The sequence below is a fragment of the Ambystoma mexicanum genome, chromosome 1q, assembly GCF_040938575.1.
Source record: "Ambystoma mexicanum isolate Mex_15411 chromosome 1q, UKY_AmexF1_1, whole genome shotgun sequence".
Lineage (NCBI taxonomy): Eukaryota > Metazoa > Chordata > Amphibia > Caudata > Ambystomatidae > Ambystoma > Ambystoma mexicanum.
In genome coordinates this window covers 1,227,775,314-1,227,802,450 of record NC_090922.1, presented here as the reverse complement: position 1 = coordinate 1,227,802,450, position 27,137 = coordinate 1,227,775,314, and the positions used below count along the sequence as shown (strand labels likewise).

At 47.6% G+C, this 27,137-nt stretch overlaps 1 protein-coding gene across 1 annotated transcript in view; it reads left to right on the top strand.

Annotated features, from left to right (window-relative positions):
- Nucleotides 1-27,137, top strand: part of ROR1 (receptor tyrosine kinase like orphan receptor 1) — an 871,402-nt gene that overhangs the window by 527,996 nt on the left and 316,269 nt on the right. The window lies entirely within an intron of this gene.

The window sequence follows — 27,137 nt, the reverse complement described above, 5'->3', positions numbered from 1 at the left end:
TAACTCGTACTTATGGACTACCAACTATCAAGAGTCGCCATCACAGAGAACGATGATGCGACGATTGTCTCCTTCATCGGGTCAACACAATAGACTCGTCAACCAGGGCAGGAAGTGCTTGAATGGGATTCAAACTCACACCGCCATGGTCTGGAGGGCAATCCGTAAGAAAGGCGTTCTTAAAATAGGATTCACATTATAATCCCCAATTCAGCACACTAACTATATACAGATAGATAAACAATTAATGTGGAGGGCGTGGCGGGAGAAGGGTATCCTAACACTATCCCATTGCTTTTAAGTGAACACTATGGACTCATTTGAAAAACTTTCAAAGAGATATGATATCCCAAAAGACGATGTTCAGGTATACCTTCAATAAAGGGATTGTTCAAACACATCCTGCATGTAGCTTTTTACAGCAGGCCCGTAAGGCTCGCCCTTTGAATCATTCTTGGAGTGCAGGCTGTGGAGAAAAGGGCGATCTCCACAGCACAGTGATTATTCAGCAAAAGGCCGATCTCCACGGCACACTGATTATTGAGCAAAAAGGCGATCTCCATGGCACACCTATTATTGAGCAAAAGGGCGATCTCCATGGCACCCCGATTATTGACCACAAGGGCGATCTCCATGGCATACCGATTACTGAGCGATAAACAGGCACCCCAATTGCTAAACTCGAGGAGACAATGGGACAATGGGAGAAGGACTTAAACTGCATTAGGGATGAAGAAACGCGGCAAGAGATTATGGAAGGGGGTACAGACGGCCAGAGAGATATTGTCACGAGGTAGTCATCAAACTGTGTGATACATGGGGCCTGTTGTTACCCATCAAGAGCCAGCGCGAAACAGCCAGAACAGCAGGGGGGCATATGCTGGTGGGGATGCGGCGGGAAGGGTCCTTCGTGCATGCGTTGTGGTCACGCCCATGAGTCACACCATTCTGAATGAGGGTGCTCAGGTCCATAAAGAGGACATCAGGGCTCACTTCAGACAAAGGAGGTCCACTGGCAGTGCTAAGCCTGTTGGAAAATAAAGTGGCCATAACTCATCGATGCATCTGGCATTGACCAAAGCAACAAAGACAATGTAAAATTATCCAGGGGAAAGTGTGTACACGTTGGAAAGAGATGATTTTGCGGATAGCTTGGTATGAACTCAGAAAATCAGGCTGTAAAGATCTGGCAATCCATTTATGACAACATTTAATTGTATTCAACACACTTTGCTTAAGAGGTTATGCTGTTAGGGGGAGAGGGGAAGGGGACATGAGGTTTTTCTTGTTGGTTTATATGCCTCGCTTTCAGTAAAAACATAACACTTCCATCTACTAATAATGGATACAACTGGAGCAAAACTGAAACACTCTTACTTATCTAGGTAGTTGCCAATGTTCAAATAATGTCACAATGGTTGTACCATCATAAGAGAACTTCTCGATCACTGCATATACATCCTTATTCGAGAAGCTGCAGGTTTGGTTTGGTTTGTTTCAATAGAACCAAGTGAAATAAGGTACCTGATTATAATAGAGTGTAAAAGGGAAGACCAGGACTGGGAACATGGCGTCCCCAGTGACTCCAGGGCCATCTGGTAGCTCTGCACTCTGGGAACAGCTGTAGCTTATTGGCTTGCTCCAGTCTTTTCCCATATACCTTTCCTGCTTGACCCTCATTACAGATCCCGGAGCTGAGTGCTTGCCAAGTTCTTTCCGGACCACAACTTCTCCCGGGAGGAATGAACTGTTAATACTCACCTTGCAACACTCCCAACACCTGCGTGCCTGCTGACAGGTCTAGTCGCAGAAGACAAGAAGAGGTCAGCAAAGTAGACCTGCTCCCACTATCTAGCCCAAGCCATTTAATCAAAACCTCCTTTCCACTCACACTGACTGGGACCTTCGTTCTTACCCCACTCAACCACAGCGATAGAAGTTTGATTTAGCTCCATCTAAGCTGCCAATGAGGAATAGAGCTCTAGGTTTCCTTTCACAACAGTACAAGGGATTAACCAGACAGCAGCAAAGCAAGCACTATATATCCAGCACATCACAAGCCCATGTACATTTCTAAGCAGTTTTGTATATGCATATAGTGGAGGAGCTGGCTTTTGAAAGATATATTATAAAATCGAGGATGAATCAAAGACTGAATGTTGAAGTTGAACAAGAAAGTGCCACCCAGCTCTCACCCAATGAAATCACACCTCAGCAGTAGATTGTGCCCCTAGATTAGTTATTTTGCCTTATTTTCTGCATATGTGTGCAATGCTATGAATGGATGGATCTAAGTAGCTCCCGGCAAAAAACTTTTTTGAGCCCCTAGATGAGCCTACAGCAGCCCTTATGTTACAATGGCACCAGTTTATTTTCAGGCTTTAATGTTGCCCCAAGCCCCCAGCACTACTCTATGCAGCCATGATCCATCACGATTTGACATCCTCAAATTTTTTTCTCTGCCTTCAGGTGGCAGCTAGTTTGGGTTGCCGAGGGATATTTTCGACGCCATCGACCATGTGGTTACAAACTTTGACATCGAAGTGCAGTCGGACGAATATACATCTCAAGACGATGCAACCACGGCTCAACTCAACAAGGCATACGGTAGAGAGAGTGGGGGTTTCTGTTATACATATTTCATATTCCTCAGGCCTAGAAGACTAAAGAATGTCAGTGTCCCTTCTAATAACCTACGCTAGACTAGCGTTGCTTCCCCGAGGGCCACATGGAGAACACAACATTTAAGTTCTGCTCAAGATGTAACTCCACATTTTCCTGGAGAGACACACACAAGGTGCGTCATTATTGTCTCCCAAGGGACTATTCTGAAGACTGCTGGGCATGCCTTACGTTTAAGCTGAGGACACTTTGGGGGCACCATCAGCAGCACTGGGCATCATACGCAATGCAGGCGGAGTCAGAAGTGGCAGGCTTCGACAACGAAATGCTGAAACCCGAGATTGTGGCTTCAGGCACAGGGTTCAGAGATGACCCCCAACAGTACAACAACGAGGGGCTTTCACAGAAAGCCCAGCAGCAGATCCCCAGCTCTTACGGCTGGACCTGAGGGCAGGTTATGGAGAAGACTGCAGGTGATTGTGAGGCCACAATTAGCCATAAACACAAACGTAGACACGAAAACGAGAGTAGTCGTGAGAAAACAGTAGCGTCCTCGGACTCGACGCATAAGTCACAAACACCAGAAAAGAGACCAACAAAGGGCAGGACAAAGGCGTTGCAAAACACACACATTCTGGAAAAAGGGAGTCAAAATCACTCATCATCCTCCACTTCAACTTTAAAGGCAGTCGAAGTGATGCTGAAAGAGAAGATGCTCTATTTCATGTGTAAGCATAAAACCTTTGGTAGACATCTCCAACTCAGGATAGGAGTGGGAGGAAGGAGATAACATAGCCGATGAACAAGATGTCGACTCCAACATTTTAACTTCGACCCTAATACATGGCGCTATGGTTTCTGAACCAATGCTGCATTCCTCTACTAACGGCAAGCAAGAAGAGGATTATCGCCAAAGTAGTCCCCAGAAAGGCAATTAACCTAAGAGTGCAGAAAAATATAAACCTTTAAACACTAACCCAATGTGCATTAGAGGACATCTGACCCCTGACTCTTCAGTGGTCACTACGGCTAGAAAGAGCGCCAATGCATATATGTCTACCATGGTGAACTACCTTAATTAGAAAAGTAGATGCATATAAGCTCTCGGATGCAAAACAGCTACCTCGGCAGCATACAGTGTTAAAGTTGCCAATGCCACAGCCCTGCGGTACAGGTATACTAGGGGTTAAGTCAGAGACACAGGCAACCCTGCTGGACAAACCAGAAACAGCACTGTTGGGGAAGAGCAGCAGATGAGATGCTGGAGAAGGGCAAGGAAGACCCGGAGACCGTAAAGGCATTAGGCCAAATGTCAGGGAGATCTTTCCAGCCAAAGGGGAGCACAGTCAAACCAGTGCTCCTGTCATGCAAACACATACACTCAACCTGCAACCCAGTCACATTAGTGCCAGGGTAGCAGCTTGTATGCTGAAAATGAGCAAGAGCAGTCCTACTCATCCCCCTTTAAACTACATTGTAGGGGAAAGGGTAGTGGAAGAGGAAAAACCTCCAGAGGGTTGTCCTCTGCTACAAAACAATGACCCCAGCATCCTGATCCCTTCCCATGTCACCCAGTGGGGGGGAGGGGGCGCATTACATCATTCGCCCACGCATGAGAGGGGATAACATCAGATCAGTGGGTGTTGGACACAGTTTCAAAAGGGTAATGTTAATAGTTGGTAGAACTCCTTGCCACCTATCAACACACAACAAATAATTACCACAGTCTTACTACAAAAAATCAAGACACTCTGGAGAAGGAGGCATCAAGAAATTTGACCCAATCCAGGTAAATAGGGGCATTTACGCCGTATCGTTCTTGGTACTAAAGACAAAACAAAGAGGCTAGTGTTAGATCTTCTAAGGCTCGCGATCAAATACGTAAAACCCCAACAGTTCAAAATGACAACATTATGGGATGTCATTCCACTTCTCAAAAAGCAATTATTTATGACCACACTATATATGCATGTTGCATACTTTCATATTTCAATATTCCCTGATCACAGAAATGTCCTAAAGTTCAAGGTATGATAGAAATACTACGAGTTCAAGGTAACATTTTGGAATAGCTTCAGCACCTTGTATATTTAAAAAGGTTCTTGCAGTTGTAGCGGCACACCTCCACATGGAACACGTCCCAGTCTACCCTTATCGGGATGACTGGCTCATAAAACAGGAGTCATGGGTGGAATGCCTAAAGAACATGCAAAAACAGTAAACTTGCTCTTCAAGCTAAGCTTCACAATGAACGAAACAAAATCAAGTCTTGTACCATCCCAGAAAAAACAATTCTTGGGAGCTATCGTGGATTCATAGCAAAGAATTGCATACCCATCCACGGAAAGGTGCACGCCTTTCTGCACCTGATCCCTTGTTTCAAATCAGGTGTCCAGGTAACAGTTAGAAACGTCATGAAAGTGCTGGGTATGATGGCGTCATGCATAGTACCAAATGCACGGCTAAACATTTTTTTTTTTTTTTTTTTTTTTTAATCTGTTTTATTATTTTCATTGTGTCATCAACGTGAACATACACAAAAAACAAAGTGCAATCACACCCATCCCACCCTCCCCCCTCCCTATCCCAACTTGTCCGGGCCCAAACGTGTTACACCACCAGTTCATCCACGTGATTGTTGTGGGTCATCTGTGTCATCGCCAGAGGAGCTTCCCATGTTGGGGCTGAACAGCGTAACCGTTAGCTCCACCCATTGTAGTAGGTCGTCTGAGGTGTCCTGCCTTTGTTGGCACTGCGCCATCTCCCAGACCGCTGTCTCTGCGTTCGTCCATTTGCGGAGGTCTTGCCACCAAGTCAACAAGCAGGGGGCCCGCGGGCGCTTCCAATTCATTGCAATGCGTCTCTTCGCCAGTATATACATTAGGTCTTTTAGTTTATTGAGTGGTCTGTTCTTCTTGCTTCTGGGGTATATGCCGAGGATGCATGCTTTTGGCGTATGAACTTCTAGGGTGATGTTCGCCTCGGCCACCTTGGCTTTGACCTGGGCCCAGAAAGACTGAATGGCGGGGCATCCCCAAAACATATGTATCATCGCCGCGTGGGCTTCGTTGCATTTGGGGCACCCAGTGGTCACAGCTCCACTAAATCTGGAGATGACGTCTGGTGTGAGATACGCTCTATTCGTAATGTAGAATTGGATGAGTTGGAACCTGGCGTTCCTGGATACTTTCCTGTGGTATCCCATTATGGCCCCCCATTCATTGTCTTCGAATTGTGATCCTAGTTCCTGTTCCCACGCCGCCTTACACTGGAGGTTTCGTTGGGTGACGCTGTCTAGCAGTGTGTCATATATTCTTGAGGTCTCATGGCCACCCTCGGCCGCCCCGAGCAGGTCCTCAATGTGTTCGTGACCAGTATTTAACATTGTATCACGTGCTTCAATTGTCCGGCCAGGTAATACAGTTCGAAGTTGGGCACTCTGAGGCCCCCCTTGTCATACGGTCTCTGCATCGTTTCGAGGGCGACCCTACGCCTGCCATCCTGCCACAAGAATGTTCTGCACAGTCTGTGTAGTTCGTTGAAAAATTGTCGTGGTATGTTGTGTGGTACGTTGGTGAAGAAATACAGCAGTCTGGGAAGCGCCACCATTTTCAGCAGGCCCACCCTGCCCGCTACCGATAGCGGCAGCCTGCTCCAGAACTCCATTGACCTTGCCAGGCCTTCCTTTGCCCTCACTGTGTTCAGTACGTGCTCAGTCTTGGGGTCTCTGTGCACTCTGATGCCCAGGTATTTGAAGGAGGAGGGTTCCCAGTTTAGGGCAAGATCGGGGAGCTGACCGGCCATTTTCCCGCTCAAGGCGGCGAGGGGGAATAGGCATGATTTGTCCCGGTTGATCTGGATCCCCGTGTATCTGTGAAATCTATCTAAGGTTTCCAGTATGTAGGGCAGTATGTGTGTGGGGTTTGTTAGATAGAGGAGCATATCGTCGGCGTACATGGAAATCACATGGTTCACCCCATCTACTAGTATGCCTCCATCCCCGTATTCCTGTCTCACATATGCTGCCACGGGTTCTATAGCTATAATATACAGCATGGGTGATAGGGGGCATCCCTGCCTAGTTCCTCGAGAAAGCTCCCATTTGTGTGAGAAGGTGCTGTTGGTGCGTACTCTGGCCTCTGGATTGGTGTAAAGGAGTGTGACCCATTTTATGTAGCTGAGCCCTATTCCCATCTTAGACATGGTGGCCAGGAGCCATCTCCAGCGCACTGAGTCAAATGCTTTAGAGGCGTCAAGGGATGCTACTGCACATTGTGTCCGTCTGCCTTCAGTGCTGTGGATAACATGGTGCAGTCTGCGTAGGTTTTCCGTAATGGTTCTACCGGGCACATATGCTGTCTGGTCTTGGTGGATCAGGGACGGGATGACTCTGCGTAACCTCATGGCCAGGATTGCTGCGAGAATCTTGCTATCTGTGTTCAGTAGGGATAGCGGCCTGTACGAGCCGCACTCTGCGCCATCTTTATCAGGTTTCAAGAGGGGTATGATGGTTGCCTCTCTCATGGTGCTGGGTAGTCGGCCTGTGTCGTATGCTTCGTTGAAGACTTGGGCAAGTAGTGGGGCTAGTTCGGCTTCGTAGGCCTTATAGAACTCGCCCGGGAGCCCATCCGGACCTGGGGTTTTCCCTGCGGGGAGCGTTCTAATGATCACTGCGACCTCGTCGGGGGTTATTGGCCCTTCCAGGGATTCAGCCGCGTGTTCCTCGAGGTGTGGTAAATCAATGATGTCCAATACATCCCCTATTTCAGTGTCTGTTGGCTGTGAGGGGTCGGTGTAGAGGGCCTGATAGTACTTCGTGAATATATGGTTTATGGTTGCTTGTGAGTACGTGTCTACGCCTTCATCATCGCGCATGTGGCAGATAGGTATTCTAGGGGTTTCCCGCTTGCAGAGCCACGCTAGTAGCTTGCCCGGTTTGTCACCGAGGGCGTGGTTTCTTTCGATGTATTTCGTGTAGCTGAGTTTCCCGAGGGCCTCCCAATGTTGTAGACAGGCCTTCTTTAGTTCGATTATGCTATGTACGTGGGCTGGGTCTGAGGAGGCCAAAGATTCTAGTTGCTGCAGCTCGTTTTCAGCAATAGCCAACTTAGCTGTGATAGACTTTTGGGCCCCCCCTATAGTGGCTATCGCCTCCCCCCTAATCACTACTTTGTAAGCTTCCCATGCCGTGCTGACATGTTGGACACTGTCCTTATTTGTCAGCCAATAGTTCGCCGTGCATTGCCTAATCTGTTCTTGGAAAGCCTTGTCTAACAGTGCTTCGCCTCTGAGTCTCCATGTGGGTATGGGGGGTCGCGGTGCCGTTAATGTCCAGGAGGTTACTATGGGGGAGTGATCAGACAGCACTCTAGCGAGGTATTGCGTGTCTACAAATGTGTCTAAGTGTTCCTCGCTCACCAGTAGGCTGTCGATTCTAGTGTAGACCGCGTGAGGGGGTGAGTAAAAGGAGTAGCCTCTTTCTTCCGGGTGCTGAGTCCTCCAGAGGTCTAGCAGGGCGTATTGATGTAAGAGGGCTTTCAGTATTTTAGCGGGAGGGGAGGGGCGGGTATGTTTGTTATCCGATCTGTCCATACGCGGGTCAAGGGTGCAGTTATGATCGCCACCCCATATGAGCGTGCCGTCTCTGTCCGGGCTAAGCCGGGTGTATAAGGAGCGGAAGAAGACCGTCGCATCATGGTTGGGGGCATAGGTGTTTACTAGGCAGAATTCTCTGCCGTCTATGGTGCCTCTGAGCAAGGCCATCCTACCTTCGTTATCGATGTGGGTGCATGCGAGGTTGACGGGAATGGTGGGGGCAATCCATATCAGGACTCCCCGTGCATAGTTAGAGTACGTGGTGCCTATCAGGGTTCCTCTCCATCTCTTAGCCAGTGCCGCAAGTTTCTGTGCATTCAGGTGGGTTTCCTGCAATAGGGCGATTCCTATCTTGTGGCGTTTGAGGAAGGTGTGGACCCTGTGTTGTTTGATGTAGCTGTTCAGGCCCCTAACGTTCCATGACATGACTTTAACAACGTTAGTCATGGGTGTAGCGTGAGTGTGAGGACGTGGGTGGGCTGCCCTGTGGTGTCGCCCCCCGGCCTATCAGTGTATGGTTCAGTGGCCTGCTCTGGCGGTGGCACTTAACAATACTAGTTTGAAGTGGTGATGTGTGGTGGTCAAGGTGGTTCCGGACTTTCCCATTAACTAACTGGGACGGGATGCTAACGGGCAATTTCCCGACCCTGCAAACAGTGAACTTGGCGTTAGCCAATAACAGAACTAGTCTAACGGGGTTCCCCCCATCCTGACATCCCCGTTTCTGCTCCATTAGACCTACGGTCCTCTGGTGCCCTACGGGCGGGTTAGATACCCAAAGAGATTCGGGGGTGCGGGCCAATCCCCTTGGTAGTGTCCGATACCAAGCGGTGCCATTCGGTCAGCTCCAAGACACTCGATGGTGCCACAATCTGCAAGGTGAGATTACTTCGCATACGTCCCGATAAAGTGGTTTCATTAGGCTTCCTTGGGGGTGCCGTTTTCTCTTGTTTTCCGTTGCCTTCCTTCTATGTCAGGGATCTGCTCCCTGTCCATCCATTCATTTATATCTGTCGGTGATTCGAAGAGGTGCGTTCGATTGTTATGGATGATCTTAAGTCTGGCCGGGTATAGTAGCATGTATCGCAAGCCCGCATTTTTCAATCTGGCCTTGATGTGGGCGAATTGGGCTCTGCTCCTTTGGACTTGGAGGGTATAGTCCGGGTAGATTGCGATTTTGGCGGAGCCAGACTCAATGTGGCCCCCATTCCGTGAGTGGGCCAGGATAGTCTCTCTGTCTTTGTAATTGAGGACTTTAGCTATTATCGGCCTTGGCGGGTTCCCCGGTGGTGGGCGCTTAGTGAGGGATCTGTGCGCCCTCTCGATGGTGAACCCCTGAGACAATTTGCCGGCACCGACCTCTTGCAGCAGCAGATTTTCGACAAAGTTCGTGGGGTCGTTCCCTTCCGTCCCCTCCGGCAATCCGATAATTCTTATGTTATTGCGGCGTGCCCGTCCTTCCGCCTCGTCCGCCCTGTCTTCGAGGTTCTTGACTTTCTGGGCTAGGGCATCTACCTCTCTTAAGAGGCGAGTTTTGGCGTCAGTATTTTCTTTAACCTGGGACTCCAATGCCTCCGTTCTGCCCGCAATGGAGCGCACATCTTGTCTGAGTAGGTTTAAGTCGATGGCCATGGCATCTATCTTGCCCTCCATGGTTTTTTGGAGCGCCGTAATGGCTTCCAGTAGTTGCGAGTTCGTGGGTTCAGAGGGTCCTACCTCCGAGGTCGTCGAGGCGGCATCTGGTTTGAGGGCGCCAGTGGCTGCGAACGCCTCCATGGTTGTCTGCTTGTGCTTGTTCCTGGGGCCTTTTGCGGACATCTCTTGTGCGGGCGGGCTTGGAATGGGGGGCGCCGGCGGGTTGGGGTGCTGGGGGGCGAGGATTATGATCTCGGCAAACCCTTGCTTCCGGAGCGCCCCGGCCTCCAATAGGGCCGGTGGTAGAGTGCAACCTCTCTCAGGGATGATGCAGCAGGTTCGGTCGACGAGCCGAATGTCCCCCCAGCCCTGTTCCCACTCCGTACCTCGTAGCGCTGTTACCGGGTCTGAGCCCTTCGTTGTGCGCCTCTACCGCAGGGGAGGCGCACGGGGCAGATGCAGTCTCCGGCCGTCGGTCGACTGGGCCAATTCCCCCTGGTAGCCGGAGTCCGAGGCGAGCCTCCTTTTCCGCTCTGTGTTGGGCGCGATCCGGCGCTCGTCTCTTCCGCGGTCAGCAAGCGGTCGCCATTTTGAGTCGTGCGCTTTCCTCCTACACCACGGCGTTTCTCCTCGGTGAGGCCACGCACCGGCCCCAAAACACCGTCGGAAGGTCAGCCGACTGTACCGAAGCGATCTTCGGGTCGCAGGTGTAGTTTCATTTAAGGTGGATGCAGGTTGTGGGCAAAATGATGAGCGCATCAACGGAGCTGCTACGAAGCGCGGCTTTCTCACATGGCGGTCGGCCACGCCCCCCATGCACGGCTAAACATGAGACAATTATAACAATCGCTGACAAGACAATGGCCCCAGGTTTTGGGCCGGTGGGACGATCTAGTGGTGATGTCAAAAGAGGCGGTAAATGCGCTGCAGTGGTGGACAAAAGAAAACCTCTCAAAAGGCAGGCCCTGCAATCAACCAACAATTCAGGCAACAACAACAGACACCTCAATGTTAGGGTTGGGGGGCCCATTGTCAGAAATGTCACTCCTGTCTTTCCAGACAAAATTGCACAGAAATAATGTGTTGATCAACACAGACAATACCACTGCTATGACATACATAAACAGACAGGGAGGAACACACTCTCAGACACTGTCCATTCTAGCAGATGCACTATGGCAGTGGTTCATAAAAAACAAATGTATATAGAGGCACAGCACATGCTAGGGGAAGACACCCACCTTGCAGACAGCCTAAGCAGAATTATTCAACAGAACCACAATTGAGAGGTAATCACTTTCACATTCAAACAGTTTTTCAAGTTCTGGGGGTTACTGTCAACCTATTCTTAACAGTTCAAAACAAAAAATGCCAAAACCTTTAATTCAGGTACCCGCAGAAGGGGTCACTGGGGAATGCCCTATGGGTGAATTGGTCAGGGATGTTTGCCTACTCTCCCTCCCCCCCAACTCCCATACTATGAAAGGTGATTCACAAGCTCCTTTCCAAGACTGCAATGACAGTACTGATCACACCAATGTGGGCCAGCGAGACCTGGTACCCTCACATGCTGAACATGGTGAGTCAGATGCCAGTCAGACTTCACTAAGTTGAGAGCCTGCTTACACAGGAACAAGGCAACTAACTCACCCATGCTCACAGACATTGAACTTGGCTGCATGGCCCTTGAAGTCATACAGTCTGTTCACCTGCAATTACCTTCAAGAGATATGGAAATACTTAAGAAGGCACGAAAACCAAATACAAGACATTGGGCCTCATTATAGGTGGGCCGGTCCGGTATTAAAGTGTCTGTATTAACATATACCCACACTTTACCGGACTGGCTGACTACAGGTTTGCTGGTGAGGCACCTGTGTTACTGCCAGCTAAGAGCTGGAGGTAAGGCAGGCACCCTACTGGCAAAAAACGCCATCATTACCAGCACCGGTATTGTCAGTGCCGGTAATGGCTGCAAATCCCCTCGTGGAGACCTATGGGACTCCATGAATGCTGATTAACACTGATTAGTCACTCCGGCACTCTGAATCCGGCAGTAATGACTGAGTGCCAGAAACAATAGTTACATTTGCCGGTATCCAGGATAGCAGCAACCTTATAATGAGGCCCATTGTGATTACAACAAGCAGAAACGTATTGTAATCTGGTGCAAATGTAAGAATGTTAATCCCATGCAATGTGCACCCTCACATGCTGTAATTTGCCTACTTTACTTACTAGACCTAGGCCTAATATATAGCTCACTCATAGTATGCCTAGCAGTAGTAGCAGCTTATACTACATCCCAAAAGAAGATATCCTGGTGGAGCCACATTAAGGGATCATTGTTACAAGGTGGATTTTCCTTTAGGGGCACATTGTTACCCAATCCATATAACTCTCAGAATTCTTCCCTAACCCTCAAAATAGAAAGAGCCCTACACACATTAGCACAAGCTTCAGCAGGACAATTACTGGTAAATAATATATGTCTTAAAGAAACTTGGTTGGCCAGTCTTTTATTTTGGGTTGCTACTGTCATCACTTCTCATTCCTCCTCATAGTTACCCTGCCCTCGGCCCACGTAAACACAAACGGTGAAGGGGGTAGACCCATCAGGCTTTGTTTTAGCTTTACGATTGGGATCACTGTTGGTTCAAGTAGTAGTGTGGGAATGAGTAGGCGATTTAGCCACTACTCATCCCTGTACTCCCGTGGAGCAGTAGTCATTTTGCCACAATTATTTATTTATTTATTCAACGTGACATGTTAGATGCTGCATTCCTGTTGAACAGCAGTTTCAAAGCACTGGACATGTGTGAATCCAGAACCACCTCTGATTGAGACTAAGCAGCTGACACAGCTGTGACTGGATGAGATGTGAGTGGGCTTGGAAGTCATCTTCTAGAGGCACTGGAGCACAGGCAGCCTTGCTGGCAGGAACTCATCGATGTGGTTGCTCCTGGCCTCACTGAAAGCAGCAGGTTTCTGGGTAAATAGTTCCATCACAGGTGCACCAATGCAATTCCGAATCTCACAACGAAGTCTTGCAACCCCTATTGGCATTCTGCTAGGACAGCCAGGGTAGGTTCGAAGGTTTTATTTGATCAGTGGAATCCTGCAATCGTGTCCCCGAATTCTACCGGTGATTTTGGTACAGCACCCCAGCACTCATGTGTAATGGGCCATACAAGGCTTTGGCCATACAAGCCTGGGGGTGTTTCGGCTTCCGCAGTCTTGCATGTGACATTGGCAATGCAGGTGGTGCTACTGGATGGCCAAATAAGCATATTGGAGTGCTCCTGCATATCCCTGCCTATTCACAGGGCACGGGGCGGGAGATGGTGATGCTGCACCTCTACCACACATGTACAGGAACTAGGAAGCTCTCCCTGCTTGTGTGGTGTGCAGGATCCAGAAGACCATTTTGTGTGGCTGCACTTATAAAAAAAAAATTCTGTTTGTGTGCATGTGTGGATTTGTCTGTTTGGGTATGCATGTCAATGAGAGAGCAGTGAATGCTGTATGGGTGCTCATGTGAATGAGCTGGAATCCATAGAAAAATGTTAAAATTAAAAAAGAAATAGACAAGAATGTCACATTCAAAAAAGGAGATGTCCCCCGGTTCCATAAAAAGGAAAGCGGGGGACACAGAAAGATTTGTTTTTTTAAACAAAAAGAAAAGCACCCTGCGGTGGAAGTCCCGCCTCCAGATGCAGGTGGAACTTGCATCGCCGGGTGAGTTCTGCGGTGAAGGATAAAATGTAAGTTGGGCGCCTGAGGTATGTATGTAAGTATTAGGGCTAGGGAGATGGAGAGAGAGGGGGGATACCAGGCGGGGGTAATGTTCATTATTGACTTTTTGAAAATTTCGAATTCGTAATTTGCAGTTTCAAAATTTTTGGAAACTAAATAATCATGTACATCCCAATGAGCTAGTGAATATGTTGCATTGGAGAATGTGTGGATGAGATAGTGTTTATGTTGTATGATTGCACATTTGAATGAGTTAGGCTGTAGGTTGTATGAATAAATGTGTCTGCATGTGTACAACAAGCTGGAACCAGGCCTCTGATTGGGAGGGATACATTGATGCATTTGTAACCTGCATGGGTATGTTTTCTTACTGAGGCATATGTTTTTGCTGGCATTATGGGCCAAGTCCCCATGAATGTGCTTACATCGACGTATAGGGATTACAGGGTCTACAGTATTGCAGTTAGCATGGACATATTTGTTTATTGTGTGTATTGCATTTTTACTGTCAATAATTTTGAGCAAAGCCAACATCTTTTTAGTTTTCTTTCATTTGTGGAGGAGGTTCATTAGTGCAGGCAGCATGTGCATGTTTTCTTACAGTGGGCACAGCATTTTTACTGCATTATGGGCAAAGCCTACATGATGACGGTTATTACATGCCCACACTGGCCTACATTGATGCAGTCAATATGGACATGGTTTCTTACAGTGGGCATAGCATTTTGTATTGGAATTATGATCAAAGCCAACAGGATGAGGGTTGTTATGTGGCCACAGTGGCCTACATTGGTACAACTGGTATTGGCATATTTATTTTCTTACAGTGGCATGACAATGTGTACTGGCATTAGGGACAAATCCAACATGAGGAGGGCTCTTATGTGTGGGGAAATTCATTGGTGCAGGCCTCGTGTGCATGTTTACATGTTACATGTTACAGAGGGCACAGAATTTGAATTTGCATTAAGAGCAATATTAGCCTATATTTGTGGAGCCAGTATGGATATTTTTTCCTACAGTGGTAACGTATTTTGTACTGCCATTATGGACAAATCCAGCATTATGCGTGTTTTTAAGTGGGCATTCTGGCCTACATTAGTGCAGCCAGTATGTACATGTTTTCTGACAGTGGCATTGCATTTTTTTACTGGCATTATATGCAAAGCCGACATGAAGAGTGTTCTTGTGTGGCCATACTGCCTACATTGGTGCAGCGAGTAGGGACATATTTCCTTGCAGGAGCATGGCATTTCTAATTAGCATTATGACAAAGCTAACAGGAGTAGGTTATTGTGTGGGGATATTGACATATATTGTCAGAGCCAGCATGGATATGTTTTCTTATAGTATGATTACTTGAGTTATGGGCAAAGAAGCATGAGGTTTTGTATGTGTGACTGCACCATACATTGGTGCAGCCAGTATGGACATATGTGGGCACAGCCAGAATGGAAATCATTTCTTTATGAGCAGTATACACTCTTATGATGTGGGGAAATGCATTATGAAAATGCCTTGAAAAATAAAAAATCTGAGAGATGCTCCCTTTCATCTATTGTTTTTTTTTCATGTGTTGCACTACAACAGTGATTTTAAACTGCTTGACATTTCCTGCAACTTCGAACAGGAATTGTGCTGTAAAATGTACCATTTTAACCCATCATTGTAAAATTGTACTCCTGGAGAACCCCCCAAAACTCCCTTGTTTTGTTTGGGCTCCTTCACTGTACTTGCTCACTCCCACATATTCATGAGAAATGTTTATGTCCCTCCAATTAAATAATTCGCCATCCACCAATGCCCTCCTTAAAAGATACAATGTGTCACCTGTACCCCTAGATTTCCACAGGGATAGATTCTTAGAACGGATGCGAGAGAATGTGCCTTGGCCTATATAGAGGCACAGTCTCTGACCGAAGAGCAAGGGGCATATGACCTGGGAGCTCTATTTGACCATTTATTTTTAGAGGCACCCTTATGGAGCGGGGACTGAGAACTGGCTCGGTTTTTCATTTTTACCGAGCACGCATGGTAAAATGAAAACGTGTGTGGGTATGGGATTTGCAATGGGAAAACGGGAGGTCAGTACATTTTAGACGTAGCACCAATTGCTTGACCCTGAAACCCCCAATTGGGTGCCAACAGGCTTTTTTATGTCTAGTCCAAATTCAGTAAAACCTATGTTTGTATCATTGTATGTTTTAGGAAGACAAAGGACAGCCTTCCTGACTCCTCCAGGTTCCAAGCTTTAAAAGAAAAGAAAATACTTTATGTGATCACAGCAGTGTCGAATTCCATAGTTGGACCACACTTTGCGATGCATTTAAATTCATCTGAGGGTCTTTTTCACTTTGGCCATTGCCCATTTCATTTCCTAGTGGCACATTAGCATTGTGGCTGCTATCTAGAAGAGCAACAATGAACTCATTTAGTATCTTGATCAGATGCTCAAAGAGAAAAGCAAGAAATGTCTGCTGAGAAAAGGGCCCGAGTGTAGGGGGTGGCTGCACCTTTGGACCCACCTTAACACTACAACCCATTCAGGTCTTCAGAACGACAAGAAGCTTTGCAAATAATCCCCTTTTTTTAAATAGTTTTTATCTATTGTGTATATGTCGAAAGCATGACTTCTTTTTACTATTCATTAAGTTGACAAATTATTCTTGAGAGAGAGAGAGAGAGAGAGGCAGAAAGAGAGAGAGAGACAGAGAGAGAGAGACAGAGAGAAAACACAAATTACCTTAACATTCTGACATCTTGCATTGCTCGCATGTACCCCAAAAAATAAAGCTGGAATTTGGAAATACATTTATATAAAATACACAGCTGTAAAATCAGCATAAAGGTCTGTACTTAACATGTTTTTTTAACATAGCTTATTGTTATTCCATTACAGCATGGGATGATTACATTACGATTCGCAACACAAGCTACCAATGTACAAATATTGCATTTTCTTTACATTCTGCATGGATAATATCCATGATTCAAAGCAATACATCAGCAACACATATACAAAGAAACCTTTAGCAAAAAATAGGTACAAGGCAAAAGAGAGAGGCGTACAAGTGGGGACAGATGGGGGATTGGTTCCCCTGGGCAACAGCTGTAATGAGAACGTTGCATCCCCACTCTTATTACGGTTGACTTGTGATGTCACAATACCTATTGCAATGGCCTGTCCACTATTCTATCGACACACAAAATTTCAGTTGCCACTAAAATATTGAAACCCCACCCACCCTCTAAGTCCTGCCTCTTCCTTCCTGCTCTTCACTCTTAGATCAAGGGCACCCCTCGCCTGGGCGTCTGAAGTGAAGGGCAGATGAAGAAAAGGGCAATTCCTATTTGGACCTTTTCGAATCGAGAGGACCCAGGACCCAAACCCCTGCTCAGATGTAAGCATGCACCAACATGTGTTTTCTCCCTCCTTCCCCACAGGCATTCCCCACCAACACCAGGCAACACCAACACCAATGACATCGCCCCACCTCTAAGGCATGTACCTCAACCACATCAGCCTCAAGTCCATCAGCAACCCCTCACCGTCCACAACACGGAAGGCGATGCTCACCAACAGCCGCAAAGCTATAACCCATGCAGCAGATATCACTGACTTCATCACTACACACACACTAACTTGATGTCATCTTCATCACCGAGACATGTCTGACACCCACCTACGCCCACATCCTAGACTTCTTTGTCCCCGATGGCTACAACATCCAAAACAGAGACCGCCCGAACAAGACAGGCAAAGTCCTCGCAGTCCTCCACAAGACCTTTTGGCACTGCACCAGACTTGACGTTGACAACATTGACTCCTTCGGAGTCCTCTCCTGACTCTTCCAGCTATCCCTGATGAACACAGTCAACTTCCATCTACAGACCACCCAAATCCAACACTACCTCCATTTGAGACTTCACTGACTTGGTCACCACTTTGTCGCTCACGCACACCAACAACATCTTCCATGGTGACTTCAACTTTGCTGGCAACAAGACCACCAAACCGATAAAGGAAGCTCTCCTTGGCTTTTGCGACACCCTCAGCCTTGTACAGCACACAAAAGACCCAACCCACGAGAAAGGTAACATCCTCGACCTAATCATCACTGTACTGACTTCCCTCTACTACAGCTCTCCTCTCCAGCTTCATTGGTCTGACCAACTAGCTGTGCCTTTCAACATCCTGCACACCACCCGAATCAAGCACTGCCAGCAGAAACCCATCAGACAAACCTTCAGGTCCTTCCAGAACTTCCTGGTGTAAGCCCTTATGGAAGACCTCACCAACCTCCCCCCTCACATGGACTGAACATCCTCAACCAAACTGCGACTCTATACTGGAAGCATTCAACGGCACCCCCTTAGCCTCCATCAACCGACATGTGCATCTGAAACAATGCACCTGCAAACTGAAACCATCAGCACCCTGTTACACGCAAGAACTTAACAACAGCAAAAGAGTCATCAGGAAACAAGAGAACATCTGGCACCAACACAGGATTACATCCAATCTGGCGCTCCTCAAGGGACTTCGAGCAACCCGCGGACAACTGATCAACACAGCCAAGTCCTCCTACTATCAGAACACCACAGCAAAAGCTGACAACAAAATCAGAGACCTCTTCAAAGTGGTCAGGCGCTGCATCAACCCGCTACCCGACCCTGCCATGCAACACTCCATCGAATAATCCACCGCCATCAACACCTTCTTCATCGACAAAATCAGCAAGATTCAACAGCACATAGACACCAACTCTGCATCCACAGACCCACCTCATGCCCCTCCCCATGAAATCTCCACACCCTGGACAACATTCAAGACACACTCTACAGAAGGGGTCAAGTCCTAAAAAAAAAGTGGGGGACTCATTAACATACCAATTGAATGTGGCATCACCAGAAATTAGCATATCAAGGTGCCCTCTGAAAAAAGTGGGGGACTCCGTTCACCCGCGTGTACCCTTGAGCCTTGCTCTACATAGGACCTAAACCCTTGCTGCCCTCAAAGCCACATCGTATACCGACGACATCCTCCCAGCATCCATCCTCAAGACCACCCCTACAGAAGCTCTTCTTCCATACCTGGAAATCATCAACAGCTCCATAACTCAAGGCATCTTCCCATCGACCTTAAAGACAGGAAAAATCCCCCCTCTACTAAAGAAACCCACTATGGATCCCAACAACTTAGGTAACTAATGCCCCATCACCCATCTTCCCTTCCTATGTAAGATAATCGAGAACGGGGTAGCCGTGTATCTGCAGCAACACATGTAAACCAGCAATCACCTCCAAACCTACCAATAGGGGTACAGACCCAGATGCAGCATGGAGACGGCAACCATACAGGTGGTCACCAATGCCCTCAACATCCTTGAGAAGGGCCACCCCTCCCTCCTGGTTTTACTCAACCTCTCGATCGCTTTCAACACAGTAGACTACCAGGTGCTCACGGACACCCTACATTGGCACATGGGGACCAGAATCCGTGTCCTATGCTGGTTTAAGTCCTACCACACCAACCGCCAGAAGTTTCCTCACATGAACTCTTCTAGATCGCCAATGCTACATGTTACCTGCAGAGTCCCACAGGGTTTCATCCACTCCCCAGTAATCCTCAATCTATATATACATGGAGCTGCTGCGAGCTCTTTTAGCCACAAACAACATCCACATCCACCAATATGCCAATGACATACAGCTATACCTCAAGATCCAATCCATCAAGAACATTCACAGGCTCCAAACCTGCCTAATGCTGATCCGGTCTTACATGTCCAGTGCATAACTGAAGCTCAATCCCTCTGAAACCAAATCACTACTCCTCACCAACACCGAACACCCAGACATACAGACCTGGCTATCAACCATGAACCATGAGGGCTTCACACCCGAGCTCACCTACTGCACCAAGACCCTTGTGGTCCACATCGACAAACACCTCTCCTTCAAGAAACACATCTCTAAGAAAACTCAGACAGCTTGGTATCAACACGCCCTCATGCGGAAAATCAAGTCCTTCCTCCGTCCGGACAGCTTTAGATCCATCAATGAATCACTTGTCCTATCCCACCTGTATGGGAGCAATGGCCTCCTCGAAAGGCCTCCCGTTGTGCTTCCATTGTCCTCCCTTGTGTCCCTGAGAAGTGTCCTACACGCATCCACATGCCTCATCAAGGGTCTACGCAGATACAATCACATCTCCCCGCCCCTCATCAACCTTCACTGGCTTCCATTGCATGCACAAATCACCTTTAAGTCTTGCTGCATCATCAATAAGGCAGTCACCCTCAAGTCACCCAGCTACCTCACATAGAAACTCAGCCTCTCTAGCGGACAGCACACCACCAGAAGCCAGGACACATGTAGACTTCACATCAGCCACTGCAATGAGGAAAGGACCAAAAAACAAGCATTCTCTGCCTACGCCCCAAGACTATGGAACCTCCTCCCCATCAGCCTCAGACTCACCCTCATGCTCCTACAATTCAGAAAAGAACTCAAGAGCCACCTCTCAAAGGAGTCACTCCTCCTCAACACCTAGGCCATCACGTCGCTCCCCCATTCCACCTGACTTTCTAGATGTCATCCACCCCTCTCCTTCCTGGCACCCTGTACAGCTGTACACTTCCTCTCTGCCCCTCTGTATCCTACCCCTGCTGTATATCTGTTCTTTTGTTACCTCTGAAAAGCGCTCTGTTATACATCTGTACTGTCGTATAACTCTGCAAAGTGCTCCGTACTTCTCAATGCTAGATCCGCTCTCAATATATACCGTAATAATAATACAAATCAACAACTAGATTTTCAGATGTTCTCTATCAAGTCACTTTAGCGAGTTGACAAGTAAAGGGACATTTAAGGTAGAATGTTTATTTAGATGACTTCTGGGATTGAGGACTAGAGAGTAGCAATCGAGCTGCATGCTACCACTAGATCAGGAAGATGGCTTTCAAATAAAGGAACTCGCTTTCAGCCTCGTTGCTCTATCTCTTACCAGAGTACTTGCTGACTTGTAGTAGCCTTACACAATGCTTAAAGTGGGCCGGGGCCTGCCGGGGCTGGGCCCCGGCAGTCTCCAAAAAGTGGGACTGAGCCGGGGCCCTGCCGGGGCCCCGTCCTACCGCAACATTGCCGGGAATCGCGGGATGCATTATCCCGTCGCGGCTGACAGAAGTGGCAGCCAGCCACAGCGACGCTGTGACTGGCTGCCACTTCCGTCACTCATAGTAACTGCCTCTGGTGACCCCTCGCGCGAGAGTTCACCAGAGGCAGTTACTGTCCCTTTGTTTCCCCAGGTCGCCTTTAACCCTCGGCGAACCTGGGGATTCCTCGACATTTTTCGAGGTTTATGAAAGATGGCTTTGAAAGTACACATTTCAAGCCATCTTTTATAAAGCTTTGCCGACGGACAATTTTGTCCGTAGTCAAAGCTTTATAAAAGATGGCTTGAATTGTGTACTTTCAAAGCCATCTTTTATAAACCCGAAATGTTTAAAAAAGATGGCCTTAAAACTAGTCAAACCGTAGGGTATACACACAAATATATATAAATGTTTGTGTACTATGCAAGCCATCTTTTCTAAACATAGAAATATGTTACTTTGGCTTGCATAGTACACAAACCATAGTAAGGTACGCACACAAATATATAACATTTATATATATATGTGTGTATACCCTACGATTTGCGTACTTTTTAGGCCACGCCCCTCCCACAAGCCACGCCCCCAAATGAGGGCCCCCCCTCGATTTCTTACCCCCCTTAAAGCCCAGGACTTACAATGTCCGGTAGGGGGTAGTCTAGGCAGTGCGCATGTCAACACACCCCTGATAGTTACAGTTTAACATTGCGTTTGTGTTAGTGTTGAAGGAAACTTCTCAGAATGGATAGCTGTCTTTTGAAGGCCCACATCAGAAAACCTAACACCCCCGCCGCTTTGTTTTTCGTGGGCCGTGTTTTCGAAAACCTGCCCTACTTCTCTGCTTTTCACCAACAGACGTGTTTCATGTAATATGTTTCCTATCTAAGAGTCCATGAGAATGCCCCGTTCATCCCACATTTCAAAGCTTTTCTGAAACTCCACAGAAGTTGAACTAACGGATTCTCCAAGCGTAGTCCAAAAGCCCCGCGGCTATTATGATATTGCGTCTGCCTGGCATCTGAAACAAATCAGCCGTCATGGCCGCAGACAATGGGCATTTGTTTGGGCGGGGTAATGGGCCAGTGCCATGTCATGCTAGGATTCGCTCTCTTTCCAGAAGGCCAATGGCAGGAAGGGCGCGGAAAGGCGCAGCTCCATTGCCTCTCAAACAGCACAGCATTCCACATGTCCTCAGAAGAAGCGCCAGTTGTATGCGTTGTATCGATCAGTCCCCTACCAAACCCCCTTTGTGAGAATCCATTTTGACTGATTATGGTTGCCCTCGCCATTTCCACATTCTACTGGCAACATGTCCCCTCTCCCTGTGTCTTTCAACTTCTCTGCTTAATGGGAGGGTCCTCCCATGAACCTCTACCCCACCACACTCCCCAGTATGGTTGTATGAATGGTGATTTCACCCCCCACCCCATACCACCTCACCACATCCTCTGCACTGGTTTCACCAGCATGAGCCCCCCCTCCAGCCTGCTTCTGTTCTCTCCTCCCACCTCCCCACGTACCCCCCATCTCCCTCTGACCTTGACACCTGCCCTGGCACAGAAAGAAAGCCTCCCTTGACGGGCAAGTTACTGTAGCTGCCTCAACATTCTCCCATCCGGGATCTCTCCCAGTTGGCATCTGTGGGCAGGGACTCCTCGACTTGTAATCGACCAAGGTAAGTAAACCTAGTGCCCTCCAACCTTTTCATTCAAATGACTGGATAATGAATGGGAACTCATTCTGCGTGGTGCTGCTGACAAATCTTACTGACACCCTAGTATCTGCTCAAACATTAAATAAGGAGTAAGGCTTCTAGTGTACATGGTGTAGCAGCTATCCTGCCTTCAAATGATACTTATCACACCCTCACAACCCTCTTGCCTTTCCCCACCTTTTCTATTCATAGCACCTACTGTCTATGGTGTTTAGAATCGTATATGTCTGTCTGTGGCACAGTGTAAAACGACTATTGAATAAATATATACATGCATCAACATTTCGTCTGAGTTCAACACACTTCGCTGCAAATTTTCTTCAGGCCAGTAAATAATTCCAGCAAGGCTGACGCAGACTGCATCTATGGCTGCTTCCTCTGTTTTGCCAAATTACCGTAATTTTTCACCAGGGGCAGATAATGGTATAGGAACTAGGGGGGCGAGGGCTCCAGTTTCCCATGCAATTATCTTCTCCAGTCAGAAAATGCACTGTGAGGACCACTATGCACATATGTGCAGGCTGGTGATCAGTAATGGCGACTGCCGTGTAAAAATATAGTGGTCTCCATTTACGTGATCCTTTGAGCCTGAAAAAGGCAGGTGGAATGCACTGGGACCCTTCTCCACCAGCATCACCGGCACTCAAAGGCAGGTGGAATGCACTGGGACCCTTCTCCACCAGCATCACCGGCACACTGCTGGTTTCCCTGCACCGAGTGTGGATTTACTGTTGCGTTCTCTGCTGCGTTTGTGGAACCCGACACAATGGATCCAGGGTGGAGAAACATGGAGCGTTACCATCTGCATGTTCACTCCATCAACGCCATTTATCATCCAGATCAAAAAGGGGTCCAATCCTATAGATTTCCGAAACAGATCATCGAATTGGATTGAAACCATTGGAAAATGCAATCCTGATAAGAATTCTGGTTTTATTTTGTAGGGCCTGGAATATGGTCCGGAGGTGGTGAAACAAGTAGAGATACACTCTCTGCATATTCCTCCTCTACCTCAGAGCAATGTTGTATCAGGTACCCTAGACACAGCCGGCTCGGGGTAGCAAATCCGCTTTCTGCGCTTCTCCCTGTAGTCAGGGAAACCGACAGCGGCTCTGCCCATTTCAGACTTTGGTGAGACTGGGGAATCCTTATGGAAAAATCAGAGGGAATCCATAGGGATCCCATGTAACGATGGCCGGCATGTTAACACATGGCAGCAACCACTGCTTATCACTGCTACATGCCCTTGTGTGCATGGCGAGGATCACAGGGGCAGATCATGACATGGGAAGCCACTCATTGCCCAGATTACTACGTCATTTTTGTCGGCAGGTGGAAATTGATAAAAAAATGCCAGCGCCAACTGCTAAGTTGTCCGTTAAACAGGGATGCTGGCTGGGTCCGCTCCGGTGTATCCTCCTCCCACATTAATATGATGCAGAATGTGTGAACACAAGGTCTAAATAACTTCCTGGCTCTTATAGCTGATGGTTATAGGTTAAAGGTTTGAATCAAAAGGTTCCAAATACAATAGGGTCGAAACAAAAGGACCGAAAACAAAAGGTTCGAAAACATTTTTTTGCTGTGCCGTGAAGCAATGAATCTCCGTGTCCAATCCCTAGACAAAATGACCTGATGTAACCGCCCGCTTCTCTGCAAATCTGTGATCGCCAGTAGGTTAAACAGACCCATTTTTTTTATTATTCATGATGTTCATCTGACATTTCCCAATAATCTATGTATGTCCACCCATTTATTGTGTCCAATGACTATTCCATTTACTCCCCCACCCCAACAGCCTGGTCAGAATGTCCCTCAAACTCACCCATTGTAAGAAGCTCATTGGTTCCCATCAAATCTAATTTCTTATCTATTGTAAGTTTTTTTGTGATCAAAAGAGCATTGTTCCTTATTTATTCATTTAGCATTTGTTAGGCGCCTGTACAATAAAGTACTGCTTCAAGGCACCACAAGCCAAAGTGGTGAGGGAACAAGGGGAGTAAAATATACATAATGGCAAAAGACGAAGTATGCAATCGTGTTCCTACTAGGCCTTGTGACATTTGGACGTGCAAGTGCTGTGAAGGGAAGTGCAGCAAAAGGGCAAAGGAGGAGGGGTGGATGGTATGTGTAAGTGCTGGTGAGAGCCTGGGAGGAAAGTCCCGAGGGTGCAAGCAGATGAACCGCTGGATAAGTGCTAGGGTGGGGAATCCCACAGGTGGGATGCACAGCCGCCTAATAGGGGGACCACAAGGGCAGTGCTGGGGGCGGGGGTGGTGCTGGAATCAACTGGGCAGCGGCCTAGTACGTGTGGGATTCATGAAGGTCCAGGCCGCCAGTCTCAGTGGCAGTGGGGTGATTAGCAGGGAAGGGAGAGAGGGAAGGAAGTAGAGAAAAGTAGAGTTTTGAGAAGTTTCCAGATCTTAATGAGGTCCGGCTCAAGTCTGAGAGGGACAGGGAGGCTGTTCCAAAGAGAGGCAACAGCCAAAGAGAGATGCCTGCCCCCCCATCCCCCACTCTCTGCTTGGAGAAGCGTTTCACAAGCCAAGAGTTTGGAGTTAGAGGAGCGGAAGGCTCTATGACGGAGGTATTAAGGGAGAGAAAGTTGGAGATTGTGTGGTCCCAGACCCCAGAAAGCCTTGTGGATGTTGCAGAGGGTCTTGAATTTGATCCTCGTGGCCACCAGGAGCCAGTGGAGAGATATTAGGGCTGTAGAGATACGCTCCCTGGGTTTGAGGTCAAGGATAAGTCTTGCAGCCCTATTTTGGATTAGCTGAAGGGGTGAAAGGGGAAGCTTGAGGAAGAGGCTGTTGCAATAGTCCAGCCTAGAGAGGACCAGATCTCTGGAAACGTCGAGCTTCTGGGAAAAGGTGAGGAAAGGGAGAATGCTTCTAAGGAGATGAAACTGGAAGTGGGCCTTCTTGACAAGGTCCAAGATGTGAGGGGTGAAGGAGAGGGAGGAGTCTCTCACACCACATTTGTTTGTCCTGGGTGTAAGAGGCGGACAGGTGCCCCTGCAGGTATTTCAAACCTATGGCCTTAGTTCCCAGGCAGTTGAGGAGCAGATGCCGTATTGTTTCAGTTTCTTCGTCTTTTTGACAAAAGCGACATTTATTTGAGTTGGTTAGGCCTCTACCAAGATCTCATTGATTTCAAGTAGATTTAGACGGGCCCTCATAAAGGTGTTCCTCACTGATTTACTAGGACATTTTTCTAGGTAGTTTGGAACTGAGTTTAGTTTCCTCAGCTGTGGAGCAAGGTGACTGGTCGATTTATACTCAGCGGCACTACCCAAAGTCTTTATCCAGTCAAGTTCCTCCATCTTCCTTTTGATCTTCATCGGATTTTGGATTAACTCGGCCTCAGATGATTGAATTTCATCCAACTTTGCTTTGTAGGTGTTTGCCCATGTTTTCAGCATACTGCATCGGGAGCCCACGGTTTCTACTCTGATCATGCTTAGGATGTTTGGACAGTCGGGCAGCAGGGTTTTCCTGTAAAGCATCATACTGTTTCTTCAAATATTCGCTTCCAGTGAGAGGAGGCCGAGTTCCCGTCTGATTAGAATCATTGATGTAGATTTGGGGAGAACAGGAACGGTTCGCCAGAAGTAGCCTTCCAACCTGATCCATAGCTTCCCAGGTATTTGGGGCAAGGCCTCCATGGCATAAGTTAGGGATGGAACCACCTTAGATCATCGGGATCAAGGAGAATCGGCCTTACTTGTTGTCCAAAGCCCGGGCTTGGGCAGAAATTTTTCTTGATTTTTCCAGAAGGGTTTGTTGCATTGCTATGTTTGTACCTGAACTGTCAAGGGTCACACCAAGGTATTTGAAGTGTTGTACCTTTTCAAGTACCGAGCCTTCAAGGAACCAGTTCAAGTGTTCCTTTCACTTTTGTGTTTTTTCCATAACTAGGACCTTTGTTTTTGAAACGTTGATTTGCAGGTCATTTCCGTTAATATAAGCAGCCAGGTTGTCAAGTTGGCGTTGAAGGCCAATAGGGGTGTGATCCATTAGAATCAGATCGTCAGCGTACAACAGGCGGGTGATTTAGATCAAGCCCATGGAAGGTGGAAAGGATCTGATGGCACACTCACAGTCCTTGAAATCGCCCATGTATGCTATAAAAAGGGCCAGGGCTAGTGGACAGCCCTGCTTGACTCCTCTTTCTACCTGAATTTTGTCAGATAACAGACCAGCTTGGTTTAGCCACACTCTCAGTCTGGTGTTTTCATGGAGAGCGCGAATAGGTTGGAGGAAGTCAGGAGGACAGTTCCACTCTTTTAATTTCTTCCACAGAATCTCTCTATTGACCTGGTCAAATGCTTGAGCCAGGTCAATGAAGGCCACGAAAACTCGAGGAACCCCGTCAATGATTTTACTCTTTAGGGTGCTCATGAGCATGATATTCGCTGTGGTCCCGATTATTTTGGTGAATCCAGTTTAAAAAGGATCTGCACATGGGGCGTTTTTAGCCCATAGCTGGAAGTGTTTTAATAAGAGGGCTCCAAAGACTTTACCGATCACGTCGAGTAACGCAATAGGGCGATAGTTTCTTGGCTCCTCTTTACATCCCTTCTTGAATATAGGGGCCAAAATAGACGTGGTGTGTGGTTGTGATCAACGTTTTCTGAAAGTGCAGCCCACTGCCTGAGC